The sequence below is a fragment of the Sorex araneus genome, chromosome 7 (genome assembly GCF_027595985.1).
Source record: "Sorex araneus isolate mSorAra2 chromosome 7, mSorAra2.pri, whole genome shotgun sequence".
In the NCBI taxonomy this organism is placed as follows: domain Eukaryota; kingdom Metazoa; phylum Chordata; class Mammalia; order Eulipotyphla; family Soricidae; genus Sorex; species Sorex araneus.
Window position 1 is genome coordinate 9,620,034 of NC_073308.1, and position 25,570 is coordinate 9,645,603.

The 25,570-nt window shown below is 42.3% G+C and overlaps 1 protein-coding gene across 1 annotated transcript in view; it reads left to right on the top strand.

Moving 5' to 3' along the window:
- TNS3 (tensin 3) overlaps positions 1–25,570 on the top strand; it is a 269,039-nt gene that overhangs the window by 40,502 nt on the left and 202,967 nt on the right. Inside the window, exons 2-3 of the mRNA XM_055144430.1 lie at positions 7,112–7,223; positions 24,086–24,123. The gene's annotated coding sequence lies outside the window, so the exon portion shown is untranslated. The remainder of the gene's footprint in view (positions 1–7,111; positions 7,224–24,085; positions 24,124–25,570) is intronic.

Consider the following 25,570-nt stretch of genomic DNA (forward strand, 5'->3'; position numbering starts at 1 on the left):
TGAGAGGGTGTGCTGTGAGAGGGTGTGTTGTGAGTGTGCTGTGAGAGGGTGTGCTGTGAGAGGGTGTGTTGAGAGAGTGTTGTGAGAGGGTGTGCTGGGTGAGGATGTGCTGGCATCTTAGAACAGCACATGTTCACAGGTCACAGTACAGACTGTCCTCTGGGAGTGCCTTTCTGAGTTTGAATGAAACTCAGCAGAATCTAGAGGTAGGTTGTTTGCCTTTATTTGAGTCTAATAGTCAGGCATTTATGCCATTCCTCTCTGGGTATATTTTCTCAGGTCTGAGGACAGAGAAATATTAGCTGCTTTACTCATTTTGAGTTGCAGTGTGTTCTGATATTTAGTCTCACAGCCTATTGTGGTTTCTTGAAAGCTCTGAGCAGTTGTGTCAGGGATGGCCTCAGGACTGGGGTTGTTCTGGGCAGGAGAATCTTGTGGTATCACACGGGAATGGGGCTGTTTAACTCCAGAGGCTCGTTTGTTTGCTCAGACTGCCTCTTCGAAGGCTGCTGAAGGTTTCCTCTGGCGGGTAGTACACACATGCCTGGATTTTCTCCCCGAGAGGAGCACAGAGCCTGGATTGTGCTGATGTAGCTGCTGCCTTTGTGTGGGGAAGTGTTTTTGCTACTGCAGCAAACAGCCTAGAGAACTAACAGAGCGGTCTGTGCAGTTGCATTTCCACAGAGCTGAGCCCAAGGCTGCCCTTTGGCTCGCTTGGGGAGCCCTTCCTTGCTCAATTTTTCATAGATTTTCTTTTCTTCCTGAAAGGACCCTCACAATCGAGATCAGTGCTAATGACTGTGTACCCCTCAGGGAGTCCTTGTGGAACCAGCAGGTCTGTTCTCTGCTGCTAACAATTAAATGCAATTTAGATTCCTGGCTGAGCCTGAGGAACACCGCAGCCTCGCGGCCGCCCCTCCCCCGCGCTCTGGCCGCCTCTCGGGGAAATGAAAGCGCAGACCCCGGTGGAAATGAAGGCGGCTATCCTGTCTCAGTTCACAGCGGAGATGCTATGTGCAGATGCAGTCCAAGCAGATGTCACTACACTACCTGAAATGGATTCCTGGGGCTGCAGCAGCCTCGCCACCACCCTCTGCTCTTTCCTCCCGCCAGTCTAGCTGTGACCCAGGGCAAGACAAAACACAGAACACAGTGCCCCTTTCTCCCTGGCTGGAATTGAGATATTGTAAGGGATACCAGCCCCAGTACCCTGGACTCACAGATCACGGCCGTTTGTTCAGATATTGAGAGTTCACTGTTTGCTATACGCCAGGTGCTTTTCAGGGATGCCAAGGGCTGGGGGAAAGAAGCCTATGTCTTTCCCTGTGGAAAATTGCAGTCGGACATGGGAGAGAAAGCTTATTGACAAATAACTACAAAATAGGGTGAGGGAGGCCTGTGTCAGCTGGGCTTAGACAGAGGGCTGTGTGTCAGGCTCCCTTCTGAGCATGAGTTGGGCGGAGACTGGATCTGAATGCTTACTCCTGACCTGCTCACTGTGTGACCCTGTGGTGGTCATGCTTGTGGTGTGGAGGGCCCTGCTAATATATTGTGAGCTTCACTGTAGTTGCACACTCCTCTTTTGTAGGCATTGAACATAGAATCTCCACTATCAAAATATGTGCAGTTGCTCTGCAAAATGCCAACCACGAATGAATGAATAAAGCATATAACAATAGTGCCTTACATGCATATAAAATCATTTATTATGTAGGGGTGGCCAAGCTGCATATTCGAGTCATTGGGGGTACTTTGAGAAAAAAATGTCTGGCCCCACCTCCAGATAATCTGATTCAATAAGTTATGGATAGAACTCTTTTCAAAATTCTGCTCAAATGATTCTCATTGATTACCAGTGTTTGCAGCTGGTACATGGTAGAACATTTGTTGATTTATAATAGCTCCTTTTTTGGTTTGCTTTGTTTGGGGACCACAGCAGGAGATGCTCAGGGCTTGCTCCTGAACTCAGGAATCATTCTAGGCAATGCTTGAGGGACCATATTCCCATATGCTGGGGATTGAACCCAGGTTGGCTGCAAATAAGGCAACCTTACCCACTGGACCCACCTTACCCACTGTGCTTTCTCTCCTTTTCCATGTAATAGCTCATTTAATAGGCAGGAAGGGTAAATTTTTTTGTTTTATTGTTTCAAATTTCTTTGAAGAGTGACTGATTTGCTTAATATCACATACGGAGCTCATTCAGGTTGGTGAGCTTTGACCCACTGCAGAATGCTTTCTTCATCTGATTGACAGGAGACGTGCGACCAAGTGACAAGACAACTGTATGTCTGCTGAGGCACTAGAAATGGGTCAGAAAGTACATGATAATTTTAATAGAAGACTATAAGTTGCCAGCATCCCAGAAAGATTAGTCTATGTAAAGCTTCCAAAGTGGGAAGGTCATAACAGGTTCTTTGTCAGAATCAGGTCTGCTAATTCCTGCCTATCAGTAGTTCCTTTTGGAGAGGCTTGTAAGGCCTCCTGGGGATGAAAGTCATGACTGATTCTTTATGTCTGTCGTAGGTGAGGGAATAAGGAACACACATATGTACTGCCTTTGTGTCCTTCCTTTGATAGACCTCAGGGAAAAATTTGCTCTGTTGAAAATTAGAACTTAATGTGTATTTTCAAAATCCTGTGCTTGTTAAAAGGATCTAGTTGCAACTAGTTTACTGTTTTTACACTAAAGGCATATATAATGAACAAATATTAAATTTCACACTTAAGCATATGCAGACATTACCAGTTGTTTTGGTAATCCTAAATATCTAAATTTTGCAGATAAAAAAAGCTTGCAAATTAAAAAAAAGATATTGTTGAGATTGTGTTGGGAAGAATTGCATCTTAATTATATTAATTAATATTAATATTAATTGCATCTTAATTATATTACCAATTCATGGACATGATCTATCTCTCTGTTAGATCTTAACTTCTTCACACAATGTTTTTAGGCCTTGCTAGATTTTTTTGAATAGCATTTTGTGTGCTTTTATAAATGGTAATCCTATAGAATTATAACTTGTAAATGCTTATGTAAAAATGGAGTTTTCATATTGATCTTGTGCCCACTTTGCAAAATTTATTTATCCTAGGTGCATTTAAAATAGTCTTTTGAAATTTATTGGATCAGTGTGAATTGCAAAGTTATTTATTGTTGATCGGTTGTAGTGATAGTACAGCAGGGAGGGCATTTGCCTTTCAGTTGGCACACCTAGGTTCTATCCTCATCATCCCAAAGCACCTCTAGGAGTAGTTCCTGAGTGCAGAGCCAGGAGTTATCCCTGATTTATCACTGGGTGTAGCCCCAAAACCAGCTAAACAAAATTAAAGTTATTTATGATTGAGTTTCAGGCGTACAGTGTTCAAGCATGATTCCCTTCACCGTGTCTATTTCCTTCTACCAGTGTCTTTTATTTGCCTCTGTCTCACAGCTTGCAGGCGGCCACTGTGGCAGGCACTTTTTCCTTTTAGGCACTGTGGTTTGCTGAAAGGGAATCATGCATATCACTTTCCTTCGTTTAGTACCGGATCCTGACAAGAGTGACCACTTTCCCTATCATTGTGGTCCTATTGTAAGCCCCTTCCCCTGACTATGTTTCCTACTAAAGATCAGTTCTCTTGCCCTTCATTTCTATTGTCTTTGAACATTATTCTCCTACTGTGTTTCTTCATGTCCTGCAAATAAGTTAGATCATTCTGTGCCCTCCCTCTGACTCATTTCACTTAGCATGATACTTTTCAGGCCCATCTACATATCAGCAAATTTCACGGTGTCATCTTTTCTAGTTACTGTGTAGGATTCCATTGTGCATATGTATCACAGCTTCTTGACCCAGTCATCTGCTCTGGGGCGCTTGGGTTATTTCCAGATTTTGGCTATTGTGAATAGTGCTGCGTGATCATAGGAGAGCAGATGCCTTTCCTGCATTGTGTGTTTGGGCCCATGGGATATATTCCAAGGAGTGCAATTACTGGGTCATATGGAATCTCAGTTCCTATTTTTTTGAGGATGGTCCACATTGGTTAAGATGGTTAAGATGATTAATCATCTTTAGTTAAGATGATTCCTAGGTACTTGATTTTCGGAGGCAAAGTTGTGGATGGGATGTATTTTTGATATCATTCTTCTATTTTATCTTTTGCATATAAAATAGATGTATGTAACTATTTATATTAGACTCCTCCACATAGAAAATCATGTCATTGCTAACAAGTCAGTTTTACTTCCTCCTTTCCCAATTGGATGCCTTTCATGCTATTTTCTTATTAAAATCTCTATGACAATGTTAAGCAGAAATGTTGTTTTAGATATATCCTTGTCTTGTTGCTGAAGTTAACAAGAAAGTTGTTAGTTTTATTAAGCATGTAAGGTTTTGCTGTAAAATTTTCATGGATGTTTATCAAGCTGACGAAGTCTTATTGTCTTTCTCTTTGAAGTTTTTAGAAAAAATAAGGAATATGGAAAAAAATAGGAGTAAGGAATCATAGAGGTATTCTTATCCCACCCTGCTGCTTCAATATCATTATTATTCATTTTTAACATACAGTGTTTTAAAAAATGTTTCATACATTTTATGTATTTTTTGGATTTCAGATATGAGGACAATTCTTTTTCCTCCATCTTGTTCAGAAGTGGAAGTTCCTCAAGATAAAAAGGCTATTCCATTGTTTATTTATTTTTAATGCTATATTATTAATATCTTTCCATAATTATTTCATTATAACTAGATGTCTTTAACTAGAAAATGTAAAATATGAAGCACACAGACTAATGACTTAAAATAGGTATACCTCCTGGGTAACTCCATGTAGCAAATGGCCTTCACCCCAGAAAGTTTTCTCATGCCCTTTCAGCCAGCCAGTTAGTCTCGAGAGGTAGCTGTTGTTTACCCTGAAACACAGCCGTCAGCTTGCGCAGCCCTGTGCTGTGAAGGAAACCATTCACTGTGCGCTCTGGAGTCTGACTTCTTCGCTCAGCATGACGAGGCTTTTGATGTTCACCCTTATCGTTACCAGTAGCTTGCTCTCTGCACCCTTTCACAGTATTCCATTGTATGAATGCCATGGGTCAGTCACTTGGTTTTCTTCTGATGAAGGTTTGGGTTATTTCCTGTTTGGAATGCTCTGCATGAAGTGGTTGTGACTGTCATTATACAAGCCCTTCATGGGCTTTGTCCTTAGGGATGTAAATGCTGATTTTATGTGCATGTGTGTTCATATATATGTTTGATTATAGACAAAATATAAGAAATTGTCAAATGATTTTTCATTGTAGTTATACCATTTGTTTCACATTCTTGGTAACATTTTGCCTTCTGAATTTAACTCTTTTGGTGGGTGGTAAATTATGGGCTCACTGAATCTATATGGATATGTTATAGAAATCTGTTATTCACTGTCACATATTTGCAAGTGGGTGTATTGATGGATATTTATATTCTTTCTAAGGCAATCTGAATTTTTATATGATTGTCTGTAGGATAACATAGCCTCAGGTAGTTTAGGTTTATTGGGTTACTCCTATTACAGTGCTCCCATTCCTCTTTGTTTATTTGCAACTTCTTTCTTAGTGTTCTGTTGACTTGAAATATTGTTTTTCTCTTCTCCTTGAGTCCTTTGCATAGTTTATTCAGAGCCATGTCCTTTTTGTATGGACACAGGAAGACTTAGCAAATGTTATGCTTTTGTAACCTGGGAGTCATTTGACTCTACATGATATTTACCTCCTGGGCATCTGTTCTCTTGACCTAAGCCTCAGCTGCCCTTACTTCCTAGCACCCCCAAAAGCAGGGTCCCAACAAGGGACGAGACGGACCCAGGGCAAGCGGTGAGTTGTGTGCTACCCTGGCATCGAGATGGGCCTGGCCAAAGTGCCTAATGCTTAACTATAAATTAAGAGCTGGGTCGTAGACACATGCTGTCATGATCCAAACAGTGATAACTAGATTCGGACCCTGGTAGGGTTAGGAATGATTAATCTGGCCTGAGTGCTGTGGTCTGAGCCTGTGGCAAGATGTTGCCAGGAGAGCTGCCTTGCAAGCCTCAATGTATCTCTTGCTATGTCCATACAAAAATAACTAGTATTCAGATGTGAATAAGTGTTTGGACTAAGGAAAGGAAAAAAACCTTAAGAGTCAGGAAGGGCTTTGGAATGCCCTGCCCTCAGGAGGGGCTTTCTTATGTTGATTTTGCTCCCTGGCTGGGTGCAGCCTAGAGGGCAAGGTGGGAGAGAAAAGTAGGAGGAGAGACTAGAGAAGCTTGAGAGGCTGGAGTAGATCCAGAGAGAGGACGGAGCTGGGAGTGCGGGAGATGAGAAAGATGGAAGATTGAATAAACGGTAACTAATCAGCAACCAGCTTGGTCCTCGTTCTTCCTTCGCTTGTCCTTGGTCAAAGGCTGTCCTGATCCAGCCCATACACAGCGGTTCCAGAGCACCGAACACGGGCAGTGAGACAGCCGCCCGGAGAGCCCGCGAGTGCATGTGCCCCTCGGTGTGCTTTAGTTTTTTACAATTGTCAAATATGATTGAGTCTTAACTCTGCAAACATTAGTTGGGTAGATGGAATGGCTCATTTTCGAGTTCTAATGTGTATAACTTGATGCTATTCCAGGCTTACGGACCATTCATCTTATCCTGGGGTCCACAATGAACTCCCCTCTGTGCAGAGTACACGTGGCTTAGGGGACTGAGGAGTCAGGAGCATCAGAATGAGAGTTATTCTGTTCACTTAGTCATTTCTTTCAGAGGAGAAGCACTAGAACCCTGGGAGTGATGGGGGTTCTTTGGTCATGGACGGAAGCAGTGCCTGTTGGTTTCCAATCTGGAGTGAATCCATTATCCTGTGGGGCTCCTGCTGCCGCCATCCTGGCCGTGTGATCCTGGGTGAGCCTCAGCTCCTGTCTAGGCTTTGGCGTGGAGAACACCAGAAGGGAGCCCTGGGCGCTCCTGCAGTCCCAGTGTTCCTGGCTTCTCCTGGGTTTGCATGACCCACTTCCTATTGTGGGTCTTCACAACTCTGCTTGGTTTCTTATCTCTTTAAAGGGAAAAGGGAAAAACAAATATTGAATTAAAGTGCTGATGATTTTTTAATTTTATGTTTTTCAGTCAGAAGACTTTATTTCAAGTGTGCACAGCTTTAAGAATAAGACTTTTAAAAAATCCAAAATTCGTGGAAGTTGCAAGCAAATTTTTGATGGTCAAGGGATTTCATGTCCAGGTGAGTCCATGTTCATCATTTCTTACCTCATTGAACTAGAAGCAAGCAAGCTAACAAACAAAAACCAAAATAAAACAATCGTGGAATTCCCCTCTTCAGCCTATGTTTATCCCTTACTAGGCTCCCTGGGCAGATGTGACTGTATTTACACAGAATGTGACCCTGAGGAATTTGTTCCAGAAAGAGCAGTTACTCAGTTACATGGAAGAACAAATGCCAGTTCAGGTTTTACCTTGTTGTCAGTGCTGTGGTGTCCAAAACACAGGCGGTTCATTGTTTCTTTCTGACCTCTTTCCAGTTTGTAGAAGAGAATTTCAAAGAGAACCTCCTTTACCGTTAGTGCTCATTCATTGTGTTCATGCCCCTGCACTGATAGTTGGGCACCACCTCTGCCAATAACCAGTTGCGAGTTTCACTGTTTGATTCCTGGACTCCTGGTAATTTATGCATTGTCAGCTGTTAGAACTTCCCTTGTCAGGCTGCTGTGATGGTTACTCTTTCTGACCCATGAGCCATTCCCATAGGATTAGACCCATGTCCTGAACTGGCTGCTCCACACATAAGTCATGGGTGTTGGCCACGATGGCTTTCATGGCTTAGCTGTCATCCAGTGGAAAGACTGCTTGGACAACAGCTTTGTCTCCAGGGCTTTGATAATGACCTGGGGTGCAATGCATACATTATTTTGTTGTAAGAGTCATCTTTCCTTGTCTTCTCTATAAGTAAAGCTTGACTTTACTGCTTCTTTCAGGTTCTTGCAGTCACTCAATAGTCCAGTTTCCATCGAAAACCCTTTCACAGATCCTACCCAGTTCATGCAGTAGACGAGCTAATGGATGGCTGGGACAGGAGTTTGTGGCACTCAGTTGGTGTTGAGAATTGTGAGGTACGGGGGATTTGGCCCCAAGGTCAAAGATTCAGAGTCAGGTCAGGTGGACCTGGGAGGTGTGGTTCGCTTGTATGCTTGAGTCAGAAGAAATGACTGGAAAGGAAATGATTGAAACAGAGTAATAGAATGTGAAAAGTGAAACTGTAAAAGAGAACCCAAGGGAAATCAGAGTTGATAAAAGGAACATAAAGGAGGCAAGGTAGAAAATAGAATGGAGGATTTTTTTGTAAGAAATATTTGACAATGGTTCTATTGAGTCAGTTACCCAAATGTGAAAGAAGTGCTTGTTGGAATATAAAGAAGTGCGAGATGAGTTCTGTTTTGCAGCATTATAGTCCTTCGTGTGAGAACTCTTGAGTTGTGGGTCCTGACTGGTCACTCTTGTTCTGGAGGGAAGCACTCTGTCTTTATGACCATCATACTCCACAAGTTGAAGATTTAGAGTAGATAGGCCGATTAGATCTTATGTTTTCTAGTGCTTCATGCCTCGTGCTCTGTGTGGGCCTCAGGAAGCTCAGGGCACAGAGAGTGAGTATGGCTTTGGGAAGACCTTCCCTTTGCTTGTCCTAAGGCTCCTGGATTGTGTCACTGGTTAGTGGGGATATGTAGGGGCTGGTGTGTTCTGAGGAAAGAATAGGGAGAAGCAGACGCGATCCCTGGAGCCCACCTCTGACTTGGTAGTGAGTGTAAAATGTTCTAGAAAAGTCTCCATCTCACAAGCAGTAAAATGGTGGCCTGAATTCTGAGACTCCTGGAGACATTTGGAAGAATAGCAGTTCTCTGACTACTCTAATAATGTCAGGGTTTCAGAGCCAGACACTAGGTAATTTCTTCTGTAGCAGGAAAGTTCTTAGCATTGATCTTGGAAATCCCCTGTGACAGGAAGAGCTGATGCAAGGAATGCAGATGCTCACGTGGAGACGCTGCGCAGGCAGGCAGGTCTGTGGCGCTGAGTCTGGAGAAATGCAGAGGCGCAGTAACTGGGTGCCGGGTCAGGTCTGGGCCAGGGACAGACAGGCTCCTGGCAGGAGTCTCCAGCAGAGTCAGCTTAGAGCAGTGTGCTCTGTTAACTTTTCTACTTGACACTTTGCCAGTGTTCACTTTTATAAGTTGGTGGGTCAAAGTGGCATCTATACCTTTATTACCGTTTTCATTCATTGGTCAGCGTGGATGTGGTGCGTCTAAGAAACCCAAAAGTGATCATTTTGGCATTTATTTCTGAAATTTGAAAATTACAGAAATTCTTGATTTCTAGAAATTCTTTATATATATGTGTGTGTGTGTGTATATATATATATATATATATATATATATATTGTTTTCTTACTCCTGGCTCCATGCTCAGAGATCACTCCGTGCAGGCGTGGGGGACCATACGGAGGGTGTTCAAGACGTGTACTACCCACTATATTTTGACCCCGGCTCCTCTATATGTGTACTTTTTTTGTAGGGATGGGTGAGGTTTGAGCCTTACCTGTCACACTGGGACTTACTCCTGGCTCTGAACTCTGTGGAGACTCGGAACCATGTGTGATACTGGGGATTGGAACTGAGTTGGCCACATATAAAGCAAGTGCCTTACCTGCTGTACTATCTGTCTGGCCCTGTAAATATGTCATTAACTTGTTAGGATTAATTTTCATCCATTTTGATAGGTTTTGGCAGACAGAAAATGTTAGTATTTCCTACCAGATGTTATGTTCTCGACCATTGCTTATCTAATTTTTTGTGTCATGTTTTCATATAGAAGTTTTAAGGTTAGGCTTGTTCAATCTACCCAGCATTCCATTTAGCTTCTGATTTTGCTCCATATTTAGATTGTCTTTCCAGGGGGCTGAAAAGATACTATGGTGGGTGCCATACTATCCCATACTATGATGGGTGCCGTTCTATGGGTTTGCTTGTCTTGCAAGCGCCCAATCCAGGTTCTATCCCTGACACCCCCGTGGTTCCCCGAACACCTTCAGGAGCAATCCCCTAGTACAGAGTCAGTAGTAAGCCCAGAGCACTGCCAGGTGTGGCCCCAAAACAAGAGTGCCCCAAAGTGAGATTGCCATTCTAAAACTGGCTAACTACCAGTAAAGTGGACCTGTAATTCACACTGTGCACAAAATTAACTCAGAGTGAGATCAAACTGAAAAATTCTGCACGGTGGGAGAAATTATTACTAAAATAAAATGATACCATATTGAATGGGAGAAAATATTTGCATGTCAAGCATCTGATAAAGCACTAATATCTACGATATAGAAAGAATGTACAAAACTCAGCTACAGGAAACAGAAATATTAAAAAGAAGGGAAATACTGAGGATCTTCCTCTCTGAAGGAAAGATGCCCAGAGAGCCATAGGCACATGCAAAAACACTCTCTATCACTGCTACTGGGGACATGCAGATGCAAGCGGTAACCATGGTCACTTCACACTAGAGAGAATGACATCTATTGAAAAATGCCAGAGAACAAGTGTTGATGGGGATGTGGAGAAAAAAGAACAGTATCTGCTTTTGCTGGAAATGTAAAGCCGGTTCAGCCTCTATGTAAAACAGTGTAGAGACTTCTCAAAGAATAAAAAATAGAACTGCTGTATGATTCAGCATCCGTCTAAGGACACAGAAGCACGGATGCAAAGAGCTATATGCCAGTTATGCTGCACAGCTTAGTAACAGCTCGTATCTAGCAACAACCCAAATGCCAGTATCAGTTGTGTATGTGTTTGTATACATACATAGACCAATTTTTTTTTTTTTTTTAGTTATATTCAGCAGGATTTAGGGCTTACTCCTGCTGGTGCTCTGGGGACCGTATGGAATACCAGGGTTAGCCTGGGTTAGGTATGTGCAAGGCACTTACCTTACCTATAGTAATATCTCTCCAGCCCCTCCTCCCAGTATTTTTTTATACCCTGTTTATACAACATGGCTGGTTCTTAATCATGCTAAGAGGAATAAATCAGAAAGGCAAAGACAAACACTTGATAGTCTTACTCCTATGTAGTATATAGAGAAAAACATAGGGGGCCACTGGGACAGTGACCGTGAAACCATTTCTTACACTCCCACCACACAGCTGAGGTTACCTTGGGCCTTGCATGTGTGAAGTCCTGGATTTGACCCTAGCATTGAAAACAAGCCCCCAAAAGCCAGCCCTTCCCCAAAGTCAGGTTATCAAAGAGGAGGGGAAGTAGAAGGAAGTGTTTTGTAGACAGTGATGGAGGGATCATCTTGGTGGTGTTATGGTGTAATAACATTTTACCCCCTATAACATATAAAGATTTATACTCTTATAAATCAAATTTACCTAAATAAATATATAACCACAGAAAAAGTAATTCTTTTTTCTCCATGCTCATAAAAAATTGGTGATATTTTATTTAATTACTAGTTTCTGCTTTCTCTATTTAGATCTCACTTGTAGCTGATACATATGGAATTCATATTATTTTATGAATAAGCTAGCTTTTCTTTTTTTTTCTTTTGAAGATTTGTTTTATTTATTTATTTATTTATTGAATCACCGTGAGATAGTTGCAACCTTTTATGTTTGGGTTACCATCTCACAATGATCAAACACTCATCCCTCCACCAGTGCACATTCCCCACCACCCATATCCCAGGTATATCCCCCCCCTTTCCCATCCACCCCCTGCCTCCATGGCAGACAATAATTCCCCATACTCTCTCTCTACTCTTCGGCATTATGGCTTGCAACATAGTCACTGAGAAGTCATCATGTTTGTTCTAATATTTATTTTCGGCATGCATCTCCCATCCCAACTGGTTCCTCCAGCCATCATTCTCTTAGTGATCCCTTCTCTATTCCACCTGCCTTCCACCCTCCATTCATAAAGCAGTCTTCCAGCTATGGGGCAATCTTCCTGGCCCTTTTATCTAATGTCCTTGGGTGTCAGCCTCATGTGATGTTACTCTACACTCCACAAATGAGTGTAGTCCTATGTCTGTCTCTCTCTTTCTGACTCATTTCACTTAGCATGATACTCTCCATGTCTATCCATTTATAAGCAAATTTCATGATTTCATCTCTCCTAATAGCTGCATATTATTCCATTGTGTAGATGTACCAAAGTTTCTTTAAGCAGTCATCTGTTTTAGGGCATTCGGGTTGTTTCCAGATTTTGATATTGTGAACAATGCTGTAATGAATATATATAGGTACAGATGTCATTCTATGGTGCTTTTTTGCATCCTCTGGATATATTCCCAGAAGTGGTATTGTGGGGTCATATGGAAGCTCAATTTCTAGTTATTGAAGGTCTGTCCATATTGTTTTCCAGAAAGACTGGCCCAGTTGGCATTCCCACCAACAGTGAAAGAGCATCCGTTTTTCTCCACATCCATGCCAGCACTGGTTGCTTTTGTTCTTTTGAATGTGTGCCAGTCTCTGTGGTGTGAGATGATATCTCATTGTTATTTTGATTTGCATCTCCCTGATGACTGGTGGTGTGGAGCATTTTTTCATGTGCCTTTTGGCCATGTATATTTCTTTTTTGAGAAAATTTCTGTTCATTTCTTCTCCCCATTTTTTGATGGAGTTGGAGGTGTTTTCTTATACAATTCTACTAGTGTTTTGTATATCCTGGATATTAATCTCTTATCAGATGGATATTGAGTAAATATTCTTCCCCATTCTGTGGGCTCTTTCTGTATTTTGATCATTGTTTCTTTTGAAGTGCAGAAACTTCTTAGTTTGATGTAGTCCCATTTGTTTATGTTTGCTTCCACTTGCATGGTCAGTGCTGTTTCATCCTTAAAGAGGCTTTTAGCTTCAATGTCATGGAGAGTTCTGCCTACATTTTCCTCTGTATACCTTATAGATTCTTGTCTGATATTGAGGTCTTTAATCCACTTTGATCTGAGTTTTGTGCCTGGCATTAGACAGAGGTCAGAGTTCATTTTTTTTTTTTTTTTGCAGGTAGCTATCCAGTTTTCCCAGCACCACTTGTTGAAGAGGCTTTCCTTGTTCCACTTCACATTCCTTGCTCCTTTGTCAAAGATTAAGTGGCCATATATTTGGGGGGTCTATGACAGGATATTCAACTCTGTTCCATTGGTCTGCAGGTCTGTTTTTATCCCAATACCATGCTGTTTTAATGACTACTGGAATAAGGTAGCTTTTCTTTCCTCCCTCCGTCTCTCTCTTCCCTTAGGTATGCAGGGGTTATTTCTGCAGTGCTCAGGGCATCATGTGGTACTGGCAATTGAATCTGGACCTTCCACATGCAAGTTCTCCAGCTCTTTGAGATTTCTCTCCCTCCCTATCCTTTCCTCTATTGACTGAGTACTGACAAAGTCTGTTTCCTATGCCAAGTACGCAGTAGTGGGTGAGCTATCATATATCCGTCTTAGAATTTGTGCAGTACAGGTCTTCTTTTTATTTATTTATTTTTTGGTGGTGGGGGGGAACATCTGGTAGTGCTCAGGGATCACTCCTGGTGGGCTGGGGAGACCATATGGGTTGCCTGGGATTGAATCCAGGTCTGCTGCATGGCAGGCCAATGCCCTGTCACTGTAACCCCAGTGCATGGTTTTATATCCTTTCTTTGTACCTTGTCATTACCTGCTAGCAGTTAGGTATAAGTATATTAGAAATACTGATTTCTTTCAGTGCTATCCAATATCTTATTTGTGAATATATAATTTCTTTTTTATTGCTTCAGTAACTTCTTCATGGCGAGAGGGAATCTTTGATGTCACTTTATTTTACTCCTCATTACCTGCAGTAAGGAAGGTGGCTCTGAGATGTATATAAGGCTGCTGTCCTTAAGCTCTGCGCTCTGTTGATGATTTCAGCAAGAGCAAGGTCATAAGGCAAGGGTTTTTTTCCCTTTTAAGAAAAGGTACATATTTGCCTTGATGATTCATGAGATTCTTTTCACATAAAAAAGTGAAAATGACCTGACATTAGGGACATTACTATTAACATAATTATGTGGCACACAGCTTTATACCATCTAAGTTTAAAACCACCAGCAGTGATTTTAGGAAGCAGAACCTCCTTTTAAATGGCTATCATGATGGGCCCAGAAACGGTGTGATGAGCATTTTCAGTTTCACCTGTTTGTAGTCTCATATTTTAGGGCCTTCTCCAGCAGCAGAGGTATTTTTTTTAATGGCTTTTTGTTAACTCTGAGTAGAGAATAAAAGTTTTGTATTTAAAGCAAAAGATAATAGAAAACCATAAAGACTATCCACAAAAAACCTTTTGGGATTAATACATGAATGCAGTAAAGTTACAGGATTAAAAAATCAGTAACAGAAGCTGGAGAGAGAGTAGAGCTGGGATGGCTCTTGCCTTGCCTGAGGCTGACACGGGTCTGATCCCCCGCACCACAGTGATGTTCTGAGCCCCACCAGGAGTAAGCCTGAGAACCACCTGTTATGGACCTGACAACCAGAATTAAATAAGATCAATAATAGCAAAAGCCACTTGTTTTTCTATACAGTAATAATGAACTATTTTAAAGAGAAAAAAAGGCAATATAATTTTCAATAGCATAAAAAAATACAGTATTTAGGAATAAATACCAAAATGAAAGATCTGTTCACTACATACTATATGACATTGATTAAAAAAAAAACCTGAAGATGCAAATTAATGGAAGGCTAACTTGTATTCCTGGATTAAAATATTCAATATTATGATTATAATATTGGTTACGCTACCAAAGTGGTTATAGATTCAATGCAATCTATCAGAATTTTAATGTGTTTTTTATTTTAGAAAAGAGTCTTAAACATTGTGTAGGCCCACAAAAGACATTGAATAGTCAAAGATTTCAATATTTTTAAATCTTGAAAGATAATAAAATGAGGCATTACACCTCCCAGTTTCTAAAGTTATAGTATATAAGTAGACACATAAGTCAGTGAAACAAAATATAGAGCCTTTAAAACAAAGCCATGAATAATATAATAATTCATGACAGAATTTTATTTATTTTTTATTTTTAGACCCCTCCCCCAGAATTTTATTTTATTTTATGTTTTTTTTTTTTTTTGTTTTGGGGCTGTGCATGGCAATATCAGGGGTTACTCCTGACTCAAGAATCACTCCTGGGGGCTGGAGTGATAGCACAGCGGGGAGGGCATTTGCCTTGCACGAGGCCGACCCGGGTTCGATTCCCAGCATCTCATATGGTCCCCTGAGCACCGCTAGTGGTAATTCCTGAGTGCAGAGCAAGGAGTGACCCCTGTGCATCGCCAGGTGTGACCCAAAAAAGAAAAAAAAGGCAAAAGACACAAATTAACCAACTGAGTTAAAAAGAATAGTTAGTGGAAATGAAGGCATTGGCATTTTTACAAAGAAGACAAAATTTTATCCAGCAGTTACATGAAAAGATACTCAAAATCACCATCACTAGGAATGCAGTCAGAATCAGGATGAGGCACCCCTGGTGCCTGTGGCTGTCCTATACATGATAGGACCTCACTAGTGTTTGCCAGGAAGTGAGAGAAGGGAACCTTAGCACATTTTTCGTGGGTTCAGTGACTATGGGGTTGAACCTGGGTCAGTTACGTGCAAGGCAAGCACCATACCCTCTTAAAACTTTTTTTGGCCACTATTCTTACTATTTTTTTTTGAAAAAAAATTTTAAATTATCTAAATATTCTTCCAAGGGCCAGAGCAATAGTACAGTGGGTGAGGTGCTTGCTTTGCACAGGGCTGACCCAGGGCACCTGTCATGGTCTCTTGAGCACCACCAGGAGTGTTCCTTGAGTTCAGAGCCAGGAGTAACTGCTGTGTGTGATCCCAAAATATAATATAAATATCCACCCCTCAAAATCTAGAATATGGAAGATACCGTGAAATGCATGCCCAGCTTGACTTTGATCTTGGTCCCATATCAAGATCTCCAGACCCTGTAGAGTCTGGAGGCCCCGCAGGCATCACTGGGTGTAGCCCTGATGCTCCCTTGCACTGTTGGGTCTAAGCAGCACTGAACTAATGGCCAGGAGTTCAGTATCTCCAGGAATTGAGTATCTCTAGGAGTTACATGCAGGTCTCCTGAGCACAGCTTGAGAGGACCCCTCCACCTCCTCTAAAAAGAATCTAGAAGATGCCATCTTCATCTAGAAGATATGTAGCTCAACTGTAGAGTTGCCTTAGGTACCCAAAGCCCAGGGCTTGATTCCCCCTGAAAATGAATTAGTAATTCAGAAACTGATTAATTAACAAGATTAAAGAAAGGAAGGATATCCACTCTGCCCACTATTGTTCAGCATGAGGGAGTCGCTGTAACATTCACACTGCAGTGTGGAATCCCAGCCATAGCAGTTAGGTGAGGCAAAGATATTAAAGGGACTCAAATTGGAAGAGTGGAAAACTGTCACTGTTTGCAAATGACATGACATTATATACAGAAACTCCAAGCACTTCATTAATAAGAACCCCTAGAAATAATAAACCTATAGTAAAGTGACCATCTACAAAAATGGGTTACATCCCTGTAGGTAATTGATGTAGAAGGAAAAAAGTCTCATTTATAATTGTTTCCCTATAATTTCAACTTAACAAAGGAGGTGAAAGCCTCATTTGTTGAAAATGTAATTTTATTTCTTTACTCAAGATGTGTAAAAATAGTCCAGGTTCATGAATTGGCAGAATTAATATCTTTAAATTACTGTCTTGTGCAGAGGACAATGCAGGTTCTATCAGGATTTCCATGGCATTCTTCAGGAACATAGACGAAATCCTGCTAAAACTTTCATTGAGCTTTAAACCTCCCTAAGTAGTGAAGGCGACCATTTAAAAAAAAAGATTGGAGGCATTGCATCCCTGACCTTACACTACAAAGCTATAGCACTGTAGCACTGTCATCGATTTGCTCGAGCAGGCACCAGTACCGTCTCCATTGTGAGGCTTGTTGTTACTGTTTTTGGCATATCGAATATGCCACGGGTAGCTTGCCAGGCTCTGCCATGTGGGTGTGATACTCTCTGTAGCTTGCTGGGCTCTCTGAGAGGGATGGAGTAATCGAATCTGGGTTGGTCATGTGCAAGGCAAACGCCCTACCCGCTGTGTTATTGCTCCAGTCCAAGAAAGCTATAGTAATCAAAATTGTGGGTACTGGAATAAAGGCAAACTCTTGAACCAGTGAAATAGAATGAAGAACCCAGAAGTAAACACAGATGTATGTGCAGGTTAATTTACAACAAAGGAGTTATATGAAAATGTGAGGTAAGGAAAGCCTTTAAAGGAAATGGTGCTGAGAAGAGTGGTGAGCCACAGGCTGTAACCCCCATGCCCCCTAAAAGAAATTTGATCTCTAATTCACACCATACACAAAGGTTGATTCAAAATGGATTAAAAATTTCATTAGGTCCCAGTACAGAGAAAGCACTGAAGAGAATTGGGTCAGGAAAGTCCATGACCCGACTTCAGAGTTGTTTTTAATGACTCAGCCCCACTGACAAAAGGAAAACAAGACTAGTGCATCATAAGGACAGAGGTGGAGGGTCTTCAGCTCTTTGCTGTACAGTGAATTGTAAATGCTAATGATATTACAGCCATGTTCCCTAAACTACCACCATGAAAAAGGAAAGATACTCAATACAAATGAATGAATAAAAAAAGGACTGTAAAAAACACACAAGGTTTTGGACTGAAAAAAACACCCAAACCAAACAAACAAAAAAATAATAATAAAATACCCCAAATAACAACAACAAAAACCAGCTTAAAAAAATGACTCCCAGTTGTGAATGGGAAAAAAAAAATTGCACATCATGATTTAGGAGAGCTTAAATCAAGATATAGAGAGACTCACAAATAAATCTCGGAGAGATCAACAAGCTGCAGAGATGCCTTCAGGTCTCATGTTAGGCTGAGTCTCATCTGGGTCACCCCAGAGGGAGGTAGGTGAGCCCACCACTCACCCGAAGAGAGCCCCAGCAGCCGTAAACCTCAGAGCCCAATCACCGCCATGCTTATGGCAGATCCCCACAGGCTCAGGGTAAGCCTCATCCATGAGCAGATTTTGTGACCGAAATCTCCAGGCTCTCATAGAGTTGTGGATGGGTGACCTCCCCCCATCTCGATGTTCTTCTGGGAGCCTGGCTATCACACCCATGGCTATCTGGTGCCATTAACAGCCACGATTCAGAGATGCATAAGTAAATCTTGAAAGAGATCAACAAGCTCCAGAGACCCCTCTGGACTCCAGAGATACCATCCAGTTAAAGATGCAATTACAACTGTATCACCCTATTCAAAATTTTAGAGTTACTTTAGCGCATGGCTGCAAATACAGCTGCTTGACATCTCATACTCTGCTGATGTACCAGGAGTAGCACACCACATTGAATGGGAAGTAAGGTAGAATGCAAACCAATCTCAATTTTAAAAAAACAAAACAACAACTGCATATTAGCACACCAAGGCTCAACCAAGGGCTTAATGGATCCAGGGTGAGATATTACAGTCTTCAAACACGTTCTTTTAAGGAAACTTATTTTTGATGATTTTAAGCAAATTTTTCCTAGCAAGAAAATTAATTATTTAGGGTCTGCTATTGAGGGCAGGCTTAGGTGGTGGTTGTGGAAATTGGAAATAATGGTGGTGGGAAGGTGTAATGGTGGTGGGATTGGTATTAGAATATTGAATGTAATCAATTATTGTGAACAACTTTATAAAAATAACATTTATTAAAAAATCCAAGATATATAAAGCACTGAACCTCAGCAACAACAAAAGGAACAATTCATCACAAAATGAGGAAAGGAGATGGATAGACATCCCCTCAAAAAAGAGTACAGATGGCAACAAATGTAAAAGTATTCATTGTCTCTTGGTTATCATGGCAGTGCAAATCTAGGCAACAAGGTACTATCACACACTGGGGAGAATTCCTTATTTCAAAAATGCTAATTAAGAACAAGTGCTGGTAGGAATGTGGTGAAAAAGGACCATGTGGTGAAAATTTTAAAGTTGAACTTTCATATGACACACTCATTGGCTTTTATCCCAAGTACACAAAAACATTAATCTGTGAAGCATACCTAGTTCATTGAAACTCTATAACAGCCAAGGTTGCAAACAACTGAGATGTCCAATGACAGATAAGTGGATAAAGAAATTGTATATATTTACACTTTGGAACACTGTTCAGCTTTAAGAAAAGGTGAAACCATTCATTTTGCTGCAACTTAATCAAGGTGTCATACTCAATGAATTGAGTTAGCAGGAAAGCAGAGAATAACAGATGATATCACTTCTCTCTGGAGTATGAACAAGAAGTGAGAGAGTTGCAGTGACCGTGAGATCAGACTCCGGAACTGCCTCCAGACCAGAAGTGACGAAGGCAGATGCAGTCATGAGAAGGGAGGCCATCCTGCTGGTGATGGGCGTGGTGCAATATCATCGTAAATCTAGAGTATGAATTCTGTTGTAAATCATTACTTACAACAAACATATTTTTTGATGATTTTTAGCTTGTAGTAAGATAATTTCATTAAAAAATAGTGAAAATATCTAGAAAACGAAGGGCATAATATACTCCAGAAAAATGAAATTAGAAATTTAATAGAAATAAAAATAAAAAAAAGCTATAAAGTTAATGAACTCAAAGCATTGTTTGAGGTGCCAGCACAGTTACTAAAACTCTTAACAAGAATAAAAAAGGATTAAAGGATATGAGACAAGTTATCATCTAAAGAATTGAAATTGAAGATCACACTATTAACCTCCCTCCTGAAGAAGGTCATAAGAAATTTATATAAATTTAAAAATCTGAGTGAAATGAACCTTATCCTTGAAAACAAAAAACTATTAAAACATAACCTAAATAAAAGAGATAACTGAAGAGTCCTAAATTTTTTAACAGAAAATAAAATCTTATTTATTGTTCTGTGGCCACACCCATCTGTATCCCTGGCTTACTCCTGGCTATGTTCAGGAATCACTCCTGGTGGGCTCAGGGGACCATATGTGATGCTGTGGAATGAACTGGGTCATCTGTGTGTAAGACAAGCACATTACCTGCTGTACCATCTCTCCAGCCCCAGAAAAATAAGATTTATTTTAAACTAACTAAATACAGAAGGAAATGAAAAACTAGACTAGAAGTAACAAAAGGACATTGGTGACATGCCCTTAGTACTATATAAACCCATTAACATGAACACTACTGTAAACATATGACTGTAACAAATGCATTTATACAGAAAAACTAAATATAAATTTTAGAATGAAAATATGTACTATTTGAAATGTAAGCTTTTTAAGTTTAGCATCATGCAGATAACAAGGAAAGAATCAGCATGAAAAAATCCTCGTTATTCTCCTTTTCCCCTCTCTTGAAAAAATTAAAAAATAGGGGTCCAGTGGGAGGTGGGTCAATGGTGGAGCACTTGCCTTGTATGCATAAGGCCCTTGGTTCCATCCCCAGAACACACACGGTCATATGCTCATGTGCAAGGGAAATAGGCTGGGAAATCACTCAGTAGGCTAAGTGTGTGCTTTGCGTGCAGGAGGCTTTGATTGGGTCTCTGGTACCACATGATCCCCTGAGTTCAGAGCCACGAGTGACCCCAGGCAGCCCTGGCTGTGCCCTGCATACCACTACCCTGTAAAAGAAAAGGATAGAAAATCATTGATGAACACGGATAGCACAAGAGTGGTTGCAAAGGAGAATTATTGGGTAAATGGGGTAAATGGAAGATTGTTTGGTCAGAGATACATAGTTTATATGATGAATGTTCCCTGGAGGTAGAATGGACAGAACCGGGACTGTCATTAATATGGTAGTTTTAGAAAGCAGATCTTAGATGGTGGATATATTAACTTACTTGCTTGTAGTCACACTGTCAAATCATTGCATTGTTTGTTTTAAATCATAGTTTTGTCAATTATATCCCAATGAAGCTGAAAGAAAGCAAAGTCAGTGTTTTGGCTTCCAAGAAGAGCAGTGGGATAGAGAGGCGGATGGTTAGATAAACATGCAGGCTTGTCCTTTTGGGACCTTCTGATTTGGAGCTGTGTTGTGTTGGGCAAGTTCTGGAACCTTCTGTGGTCTCCCCTTTTCTTGGCAACTTCACCACCCAGAGTGGCGGAGATATGGAGGGTCCTCTGTATCCATCTCACTGGACCCAGGCTCTGAAGGCAGACTTGGGCCAGGGAACTGTCAGTGCACAGTGACACGGGGACAACCCTCAGATGGCTCCACTGAGGCAGAAGATCTGGAGCCCCTGATGGGCACACTGACGGCTGAGAGTGGGGCCCTGGAAACTTGGATCCTTGAGCAGGTGTCTGCATGTGAGTGCTTCGGTCTTCAGCTGTTTTCTCTTCTATATCATGTGTCGTGTTATAGTGGCTGGGATGCCATCTGTGGGTGAGCCTGGTTTATTCAAGAGAGTGAACACACAGGTTACTTTGAGATGAGTAATCAAGGTGTTTCCAGAATGTGTTTTACTACACTGACCTGCATGGTAAAAGGTTAGGGGGCTTCCTGGTGGAGGAGGTGACTCCTGTCTTTAGTCTTAAAGAAAAAAAAGCAGCCTGACACAGAAGTGTGGGTAGAACTTTCAGGGATCAGACAGAGCATGACCGAAGTGGGTTCAGAATCAGGAATTTGGAGCTGCTGGCCCAGGCCATGAAGGATGTTAGGTCCATGGAAAAGAGTCCAGACTTCCTGCTGCATGTGTTAGGATTGGGATGCATGTCTGGACACTGTTTGCCAACTGTAGCGTTGATGTTGTGTCAGAAGCACGCAGCAGAGTGAAACCAGGGCCTGAGTTGTAGGCAGTGAAAGCCCAGTCACACAGACCGTGACTTGACCCACTCACCTTCACAGTTTCTTCTTCTTGGGGTTTTTACAAGGATCAGATGCAGAACACACATTTCACCAGGATCTTGCCGTCGTGGCTGGGTGGCTTATGTGAGTTCATAGTTAATCATAGAGTGTCTAATGAACGAGCTCACCTGGACTGTCTGTCAGTTCTAGACCATGGCCGGCCTTCCACTGTGCATTACTCACAAAGTACTTCCATGGACTGGAGTACTTTTTAGGGTGAGTTGGCTATGATAGTAATTATCTGTGTTTTGTAATAAATGATTCTCAAAGTTAGAGGCTCAATAAGAACAATAGCTTTCGTTATTTCTCACTGTTGTTGTGTTGGGAATTGAGGTGTTAAGTGGCACTGGGCATTTCTGTCTCAGAACTGAAAGCTTGTCTGTGAAGTGGCAACTTTATGTGGCTGCACGTTGGTGCTGACTGGTGGTAGTCTCTTCCCCTGCCTCCTCAGAGGGGATCCGACATCGGGCAGAAGTCCACACTGTGCCCTCTGCCACCCTGTGTTGTCAAACTGAGCTGCTCTGAGCAGCTTTGTGGGCAAAAGTGCCAGGAGAATTAATGATGACATACTTCACTTTGCAGTCTGGCTTGGCCAATTAGAGGGTTTCAGTCTAATTCTCCTTTACCCAGAGGGTCTTTTTTCCCCTGCCCTCCTCTGTTGCAGTCCTTCTGGCTGGCCTCTGGCCTAGACTGTTTCCTGTGTGTTCTTAAATTGGCATACGAAACCTTTATTTTTCTTTTCCCTTTTCAGTTTTTGGACCACATATGGAAGTACGCAGGACTTACTCTTGGCTCTGTGCTCAAGGAGCTCTACTGATGGTGCTTAGGGGGCTCATATGGGTGCTGGGAATAGAACCTGGGTGGGCTGTTTGCAAGGCAAGTGCTCTCCCTGATGTCTTGTCGCTCTGACTAAGACCTTTTATTACTTCTATTTTTATCCCAAAGGCAAGCCCATCTTGCTCCCAAATCCACAGGCTGTCTTTAGAGTACATATTTGTCTTTGTGAGGAACCTCACAAACCTCAGAGGCATAGGGAGAAAATTCAGAAAATAAATACTGCAGAAGATAGTAATACTAGTTATTCTCTTTTTTGAGTTGCAGTAACTCTGCCTGCTACTTGCCACTCTCAGTAGCTACAGATAAGCGACAGGCTGGTTGGTTGTTCCATCTGTCCCTTCCTGGCAGGGAGGAGAGGAAGGGGTGGGGAGTGTAAGTTTGGGTCATCACTGAGTCAGATTAGGGACCATCTCTCAGGACACACAGTCTTCCCCACTGGCCTTTCAGATCAGCATCCCCAGAGGGCATCCACTTGGCACTGCACTAACTCCCATCTTGGCGCCTGTGCCAGGGCAGCCCAGCTGGGGACAGATCCAGGCCGCCTTCATGTCACTTGTCCCCAAGCCCAACCTTTTTCCCTCATGACACAGCTGACCCCTGGGTTCATCTTGGGGAAACATATCGGACACCCTGTCGGGAGACTCTGAGGGTAGCCACCAGGGGCTGTTTGCTGCTCGTGCTTCCTTTTCCACCGTCTTCCTGCATTGCGTCCTGTCACCATTGTGGGGAGAAGTGCAGCTGCAGCCTCCAGTGTGACAGTCCTGTGAAATCGCATTGGTTCTGGCATTCAGTGGGCGTTGCCAGGGCAGGGGACAGGCACATGCTTCTTGCAGTTACTACACAGTGTGCCCAGTTGGAGGATCTCCTACAGGAATATAGACATAGATTTAAATTGACAGCCATTCAGATTGTCCAGAAACGAAGGACAACACACAATTTAGAGACATGGGTTTGATTCTCGTGGGGCCATTTTCAAGGTTCTTTTCTTTCAGGAAAAACTATAATTTCAGGCACACGCTGATGCTTTTTGCTGTTCAAGACCATCACATTTGTGTACCCTGGAGAAATTGATCTTTGTGAGTCTGCTCCCTGGAACAGCCCTCTGCCCCATCAGTGGGATAGGTGTGGAATGGGAGTAGCTAGATTCCAGTCACCATATCCATGCTACAGTCTGTCATAACTTAGCATTGTGTTATAAATAAATAACCCCCGACCCCTGCCCAAATCTGGACTTTTGCAGGGATTGAAAGAGTTTGGTGATGCAGAAACTATTGTTGTAGAGACAGGCCAACTTTCACATTCTCTCTTGTTTTCTCCCCTTTTCCAGCCTGCAAGTATTCCTGCCACAAGAAATGTGAAGCTAAGGTAAGGGTCAAGTTACTTTCCCATGGGGCTTTTATAGCTGAATTGGTCTTTGCTGAGTGAGATGCACAGAAGAGGGGCAGTCTTCAGCCACAACCCCAGAAATTAAACTTCTTGAGAAATGGCTACTTGATTCTTTCCCCTAGGACGTATATGTTTCATCTAGGGAATGAGCGAAGGGGCTAAGAAATCCATGTTTTTCATTACAGAAAATAACTCAAGAATTTGGTTTCAGATGAGAGAGAACAATTTTGTTTGGCTGCATCTCTGTGCTTTCTTGGGAGAGATGACCCTTTGTTTCTAAGTACTCGACGGGCTGCATCTTGTGTGCCTACCGGAGTGAGGGGTCGAAATAGAGGTTCAGGTCATGAATCTGGCCTGAGACTCTAGTTTTTCTCAGAAGGTGTTTGTGGATTGGTCGTGGATTTCAGCCTGTGGCAAGCCTCTGGGACCCAGACTCAGGGTTTGGTGTTTTTGCTTGCAAATCCTCCCGGGAAGTTCTCTTCCCTTTGGAAGCACTGGGGCCTGCTGGGCTGGGCTGCACATAGGTTTCTGCTGAGGAGGCCTGCAGTCACCCTGCATATGATAAGTGGGGAAGAAGTGCAGGCCTACTGGGTCTTTCTAATTTTTTTTTTTTATTTGGGTCACACGGGGGTTACTCCTGGCTCATGCATTCAGGAATTACTTCTGGCAGTGCTCGGGGGACCAAATGGGATGCTGGGAATTGAACCCTGGTCGGCCACTTGTAAGGCCCTACCTGCTGTAGACTCCTAGACATGAAATCTCCTTCAGTGCCCAGTGGAGCCAGATTGCACCATCCTGAGTGCTAGCTGGGAGCCTGTCAGTGGCCCTGAGGGATTTCCTCATGACTGGAGCTTTAGGAAGATGGGTTTAATGGTTCTTAACCACTGAGTGTGAACTTGTCATCCTCAGAGTTGTGTGGCTGTGAGTCTCCTGGGCTTGATGTGTGGAAAGTTCGCAGCAGGTTCTCTGGGTATCAGATAAAGGGAGCTGGGCACACAGACCCCTGTGGGCTGTGAGCTAGCTTCATGTGACACATTCTGGACCCGGGAGCTGGGGCCTGCTTTCTCCATCATCCCACCACCCCTGGAGACACATGCAGACATGCAAGCATATGCATGCACATTCATGCTTATACACGCACTTCACACACATTCATACTTGTGCATGTGCACAAGTCAGAGTTGGAGACATGCATACTCATGTACGCATGCATTCACAGGAAAACTGCAGGCTGTCTGGGCCTGATTCTGTTTTCTTTTTATAGTAAAGATAGAATGAATTCAGAATTTTACTATGAAGAACATGGACCATGCAGATGCCATGTCTGTCTGGCATGGAGTTACTAGTGTTTCCCTGCCGCCAGCCTCCAGGGATTCCCCCAACCCCTTCTGTCATATTTGTGTTTGGTCCTTGCTTATTGATCTTG